At 43.3% G+C, this 7,159-nt stretch overlaps 1 pseudogene across 1 annotated transcript; it reads right to left on the bottom strand.

Moving 5' to 3' along the window:
* Positions 1-1,862: 1,862 nt before the first annotated feature.
* LOC147613268 (receptor-like protein kinase FERONIA pseudogene) lies at positions 1,863-6,182 on the bottom strand (annotated as a pseudogene). The gene has a single exon (XR_015263391.1). The product of XR_015263391.1 is annotated as a receptor-like protein kinase FERONIA pseudogene (transcript).
* Between the last annotated feature and the right edge of the window lie 977 nt (positions 6,183-7,159).

Here is a 7,159-nt window from a genome sequence, read left to right as displayed (position 1 = left end):
GTGATAGATCAAAGTATGCATGTACTAGTTTCAATTTGGAAGTATTCACATAATATTTTTGGAATAATCAAATAGAAAGAAAAAATGATCTGAAATGTATAAAAGTGTAGATATTGATGAAAATTTAATAAACAAACTTGAAATTGTAAGAATTTACTCAATGATAAGACCTTTCAATACAACAAAAAGAGAACAAAACAAGTAAAATTAAGAAATCTTCTAAACATTAAAAAATATTTTAAATAGAAACAAAATTGTATTCTCTTTCCCACAAGCCAAAAAAAAAAAACATATCTTTTCTTCTTCACACACACACACTCGAAAAACTCATATCCAGAGCAAGGAGGGTTTGCACATCTAGATTAGAACCTCTCTCTTCTAGTCACTCTTCAATAAGTACATCATCCATAGTTACATTTTTACAATGCACAAGTGGCTTGAGAAGAATTTTGGTGAGAAAAGAACAAACATCTTTCCATGCTCTGAGATTACCTTTACCTCTTGCCACTAAGACTACCTCATGTTAATGCATTAATGAAATTCCAAGCTTATACAGCTTATGTAATGAAAGGTGCCAATATCATGTAATGTATGTAGCCTAGAATATATATACCTTGCCAATAAGCCCGAGACATTTTGTGGGTTGTCAAATGTAAACTTTAAAGCCATGTATATAAGAAACTTTTCAATAGTGAAAAAATATACACAATTCATTGATGTTTATTAAGCTTTGAGTTCTCTCTTGCTCTCTTGTGCTTTATGCTTGAGTGCTTGCTCTATATGCATGCGAGTAGGGATTGGCTTGCTTTTTGAGAGTACCTTGCTCTTCTTCATCTCCTCCTCCTCTTCTTTGCCTTCTTGTACATTCTTGCTCAAGATAGAGGTAAGCAAGGTGGCAAGGTTGACTACATCTTTCCATCTCTCTAATGGTAGCAAGGTTGACTAGATCTTTCCATATCTCTAATGCATTGTTACATCTACCTATCAACGGATCTGGACCTTGGTGAAGTGACAATGCCATGATCATGTTTCTGGTAGCACCCACCCTAATTGTGGATAGTAAATGGTCTAGCAAGTAGAGCATGGTTAGTGCATGCCAGCTAATTGTTTCTATGTTTAATCAGCGCAAGACAAAATATCGACTTGAGCAACTCATAGCTGGAGTCCAAACACACAGGAAGGCTTTTAACACAAAGAACCACTCCACCATCACCAAGGCTGAAACCTATGTAAGGTTATGTTTGGATTCTCATTTGCAATGAGAAACACATTGACTAATCAGGTTTTAATATCTCAGCGAGGGTCGGAATCCTACCAACTACATGTACAGTGTAAGGGAGAAATCAATCAAATATTATCAATAAGGTATCAATCAAGACAATGTAGCATCCATAGCCAACAGGGGTACAGTATCATCCATGGCCAAGGGGGGTGGGGAATGTGCTATTAGGATCCCATGGGGAATGAATGACAAGCATTGCAACAATGGGCCAACATATATATTAGTGCAATATAACTTAAGAAAACCCTAACATCCTAAACCTGTGTGAAACCGCGCATTCATATGACTGCAGGTCCTTGCCCAAATGATTAATTCGCGACCCACCTTTCCCAAATAATTGCCTGACACCTCCTGGTACAAACTTATATTCTCATTTCATGGCATCCACTAAATGGTCATGTCATAACATGAAAGAGGACAAAGGTTCTATGCATGAATAGATGTCTACCTTATCACATCTTTGTACACACGTCAGTGGGCTATTATTATCTGTAAATAAGAATTGGGGGAATCAAATGTCTTCACTCCCATCTTTCGATAACACTATTGAAACTGTGTGAGCACATTCAAAGGAGGCTGGTTTGCTTAGTAAATATACAAAAGGAGTTAGAATAGACCAGGTAAATGTCAACATACACCATGTATCTGCAATTTGAAAAATTTATAAATCAAACTAGCACCTGTTCTCCAGCATTACTTGTTGCACGTAGAACCAAGACCTTGCAAATGATCAAGTATTACCTTGGGGCCGTTATACACATGATGCTCTTTTGCACAACTAATGAGCATCTAGAATTTTGAAGGGATGGCTTTACACATTCTTCCAACTGAATGCTAACTATCAGTCACAGGATGGGCAGCCAACCTAAGCCAGGTTCCTGTGTCAACAACCAATCACAGCTTAGGGTGTTTTAAATTCCTTATTGAAAAGTTGCACTCCCTGACCGGATCTGTGCCATAAAGGACGTTAGGCGAGGAAGAGTGCCCAGGCTGTGTGTAACCAGCCTCATATGCCTTCCAGTATTATTCCTTTAATAAAATAAAGAAACCATCCAAAGGTAGTAACATACATACAATGATTGAAACCATGCTGTGGCTAACCCTCTAGAATTTATAATCTTTGTACATCATCACACTAGCCCAACTTAGCTCTAGATTGTGATCATGTGTGTCGTTTAGGGTGTCATGAAGACATTCAAAGTGCCCTCTACCTTCCTTGAGGATTGACCAGCTGAGAAAAGGCTGCACTGATGGAAGCATCATCTGAGTCTTCACCTAGCAAGTTTTGAGTTCTTGTGCTGCTGTAGCTCTCTGTGCTATTTATGCCCTTGACCTCCGAGCTGTCGTCGAGGTCGCTTGTCTCTGGTATGTGAAGCGGCATCTCCATTATACGAGGGTTGCTGTCATCCAGTGCTTTCTCCACAGAAGATTCATGGAGTTGCAAAGCATACTCCAAGTTCCAAAGGACATCTCCCATGGTTGGCCTCTCAGAGCCACGATCCCGAAGACATTTTTCTGCTGTCTCAGCAAACTTATTCAGTGACTCCTGGCTAATTTTCCCCATGAGGTACGGATCAATGATCTGATCTAGCATCCCCTTCTTCTGCCAGTTCATGGCCCACTCAGCCAGGTTGATCTGTTCTCTGGGTAAACTGGGATTAATTACAGGCCTTGCACATAGAACCTCCATCAACACCACCCCAAAAGAGTATACATCTGACTTTTCTGTGAGCTGTTGCCTGCGGAAGTACTCAGGATCCAAATACCCGAAGCTCCCTTTCACGGCTGTGCTCACATGTGTGTGATCAAGAGTAGGACCAGTTTTGGAAAGGCCAAAGTCTGATACTTTGGCCACAAGATTCTCATCCAGCAGTATGTTCGTGGTTTTCACGTCCCTATGTATGATGCCCTGTGCTGCCCCTGTGTGTAGATAGTGAAGACCTCGGGCTGCCCCAATACATATCTCAAGCCTTTGTTTCCATGATAGGGAGGGCAGATCAGTACCATAAAGGTGGCCTCTGAGAGGACCATTGGCCATGCACTCATAGACAAGAATCATTTCACTGTGCTCTTCACAGAAGCCAATGAGTGAGACCAGATGGCGATGGCGCAGCTTAGATAGCATCTCAATCTCTGTTTGGAACTCCGTGATCCCTTGTTCTGAACCAGAGTTCCCACGCTTCACGGCAACCTTCATCCCGTCATCCAGCACTCCTTCATACACTTTTCCAAAACCCCCCACACCTAGAACCCTGGCCTCATCAAAATTGTTGGTAATGTCATGGATCTCTACAAATGAAAAGTGGCGACTCAAGTTGGATGGTGCTGAGGATGCGTAGCTTCCAGTCCCGCTCTTGGGAGAGGCAGAGGAGCCCTTGCTGATGAGTGACTGAGAATTCCCTCCGTGGAGAGGTAAAGGAAGCCAAGTTTGTGACGGTGTCCCAGCCTTCTTCTTGCGAGTGCGCCTGCAAAAGAGACCTGCTGCCACCAGCAACGCTATCACTGCCGCTGCTCCTGCCACACCACCAATGATTGGCTGCTTAAGACCTCCATGAGAAGAAGGAGAGGACTGCAGTGTTGCAGTAGAACCACCAGGAATGGCAATGAGAGGAGGAGGAGGACCTTGCAAGTTCCCACTAGAATCATTCATCTTAAAGATTTCCAAGCCATTCAATATAGAGTTTAACTTGAATGGCGCAGTAGCATTGGTGGGATGGAGAGCTATGACAATGTCACTAATATTCGCTGCATTGGATAAGATTGAGGTAGCATAATCCATCACAACTGCCTTATATTCACCCTTTGCCTTTGCATACACATCAAACTCCCTTACAGCAACTTCTGTGTTGATAAAGATATCAAATACCCTCTCATTTATCAAAGAGTAGTCAAACTCACAGAAATGGAGTCTAACATAGTAGGTGAAAGCAGGATCAACAGAGAAATCCCATGTAAGGTTGAAATTCAGATTCACGGAGTCAAAATTTGTCATAGTCCTGGCTGTCTGGTAAACAATTTGAGGGGCAGTATAGTTATCCAAACCTGCATAATCTATGGAGTGAAGTGTTGTCTCTGAAACTCCCGTTGCTGCTGTGGGGATGTAGCTGATGTCAGTAACCCAAGCACGAGACAACTCATCCTCTGCTGCAGTTACTGCTGGACCCCCCACATTCACCCTGTACATGGTTTCAAGAGCACTGGAACCAATGGCAATCGGTATTTCAGCTAGGACATCCACATCATAGATGCTGTCGACAAATAAATCATCTGGCATAGACACCAACTCTATGCCATTCACCATGGCGAATGCGTTCTTGGCCTTGCCTGGTATGAAGCTCACTAACAATGGAGAGGAGGTCACATTGATGGAATATTCCTTTTGGATGTAGATGTAGTTGAGGGCCTGGGTTTCTCGCACAATGCTCATGTTGGTTATGAGATAGTAAGAATCAACCTGGACAGAGACAATTGCATTGTTGGGATCATAGTTCTCATAGGCAAAAGGGTAAAAGAAGAGGCGCAGCCAATGCCGCCCAGGTGTTACAGGGAAAATGTAGGACTCTGGGGATGTGAAGATGCGGGCATTAAGGAAGGGAACTGTGCTTGGAAGATTTGGGTTTTGAAGACTAGTGGAAGCTGCCACCGATGCCGGGTTTCCAGCTAAATATGATGAAGCAGAAGGAGAATCATCACCCATCCAATGCCGTCCATCAGAGTCTGCAGCAGTTGAGCTGGTGCTGCCGCAGGCAATGAGATAGTTGTCTTTTGGGGTGTAAGATGCGCCTTGTACAGAGAAAAGAACTCTTGGGAGTAAAAAAACCAGCAAGAACACGGTCATGTGAGATGATGAGATGACACCCATTGAAGCCTTACACTTGGGCTCTGTTAGCTAAAATTTGAGAGTGTACCAGAAAGGTTATAAGTCATTCAATGGTGGATGGCATTTGAAGTAACATGATGGACCATGGTGGGTTAGATGTAATCTTGTGGTGGATGATCTTTGGCAAAGCATGGCATGCGAATTAACATGATGGATTATCGTGGGTTAAATGCCTCTGATGGCTTGTGCTGTACTTGTGTGGTGCAAAATAAGAAACCTTTATCGAAAGGAAACCTCTTAGGAGACCCGAGCACTAAGCAAACCCTTCTCATAGCATCAAAAACAAGTTGCCTTTGGAGGTGTGGCATGAAGACAATACTCCAAATGTTTGGCTTTGTGAGACTAAGGAAAAAAACAACAACGAACCTTAGCCATCAGTTTAGCAAGGGTTGATCAAGTCTTAACTGAAGATCCTGACCAGTGTTTAAGCAGAGCTTAACACAAAAGACCCATGAAGAAAACCCTAAAATTTAGCCTGCACTAGCAATAAACTCGCCTTATTAAGTACCCAGAACAACGAAATATTCCTTGCCATGCTTTGCAGAACTGCCCAATTCTGCACGAAATCAGGGTCAATGAAGAAGAATCAGGTTAATCGATGTGGTTACGCTCCATAGTTGCGGTCTGTGGTCGCCCAACTGAAGGTAGTCGCAGCTGCTGTTGATTAATGCCCAAGGAAGACAATAACAACAAAATATATTGACAAATTTCACAGGAAACTTTGCCTTTATCTATGTAGCTCTGACAACACAGAGATCTGCTACAAAGAAGGTTACCAGTAGAAGCTGAGAATTGTCAAAGAAAAGAGATTGGACCGATGCGAACAATGATTTCGAACGAGGAAGGGAAGGAGGAAGCTTCGGCTATGGCAGAGCCAACCACGGTTTGCAAAGTGGCAGGCAATGGAGGAAACGGCCAAAATGGGCCCTACTGTGGCAGCACCCACTTGTTGGTTTGCTGATAAATCACACCATGTCACCATCTCACCACCCACTACCGTGGATTTGTCAATCCCTTCACATTTTTATATAAGGCTGCATTCAGATCCTGCCTTTACAATGGGCGCTTGGCCATGGAAAAGCAGAGCGCTTTCACAAGCAACGCCCGGACAGCAACAACAAAGTGGCTCCCTAGTCCCACCCGTCTTGTGCCACCAGAATCACGGACGGGATCAGCTCGTATGGCCCTCCGGAGGCATTGCCATAGGGTCACTGTATAAAAACCCATCCGGCACGTGCGTGCAAACATGTATTAAAATACCTCTGCTTTTAAATTTTTGCCCACACCCGTTTACCCTAGTTTTGTATATTTTTTACAGTTGGGCCATTTTATTACATGAGGGCTCCGCATACCCTTTTACAAACACATACACTCACCTACGGGTTCATGAGTTACAAGGTAGCACCATGCAACGTAGCAGCCATGGATCGAACCCAATATGTACCCAAAATCTTTTAGGACGCATGCAATTAATAATTAATCAACGTGTCTGTTGATTATGTAAATTAAGGCCACCTAACACATGTGCTGATTCACGTGCTCGTACGTGTCAGCACATGTACACTAAAGTTCTGCATGGACTGTGCTCGTTTATATGAGTCGCTCCTCTGTTCGGCTCTCCTCCGCCGTCTGCTCGTAATAATATATCCACCCTCGTTCGTCTGTTTAGCTCGTCATATGCTCCCCGTCTGCTCGTGTTTTGTTCCGTCTCATCTTGCCAGCAGGTTGTATTTTTGCTGTTCCATCTAATGCAGCCAAAGACGGGTTCTTCTGTCAACTGCATGATTTATGCTGCTCGCCCGGGTGCATCTCTATGTTCGCCAAAGATGTGGAATGTTCGCCCGAGTGCATCTCTTTGTTCGTCCGGGTGCAGCTCTTTGTTCGTCCGGGTGCATCTCTGTGTTCGCCCGGGTGCATCTCTGTGTTCGCTGTGTTTTTTTTAAATATAAAAAAGGTAATTTATAATTATGGCTTGCTCTGGGTAAGTTTGCTGTTGT

This window comes from Cibotium barometz, chromosome 44 (assembly GCF_041138505.1).
Source record: "Cibotium barometz isolate CiBa-2024 chromosome 44, ASM4113850v1, whole genome shotgun sequence".
Taxonomy (NCBI): domain Eukaryota; kingdom Viridiplantae; phylum Streptophyta; class Polypodiopsida; order Cyatheales; family Cibotiaceae; genus Cibotium; species Cibotium barometz.
Note: the sequence above shows the minus strand (reverse complement) of the source record. Positions and strands in the feature narration are given on the sequence as shown.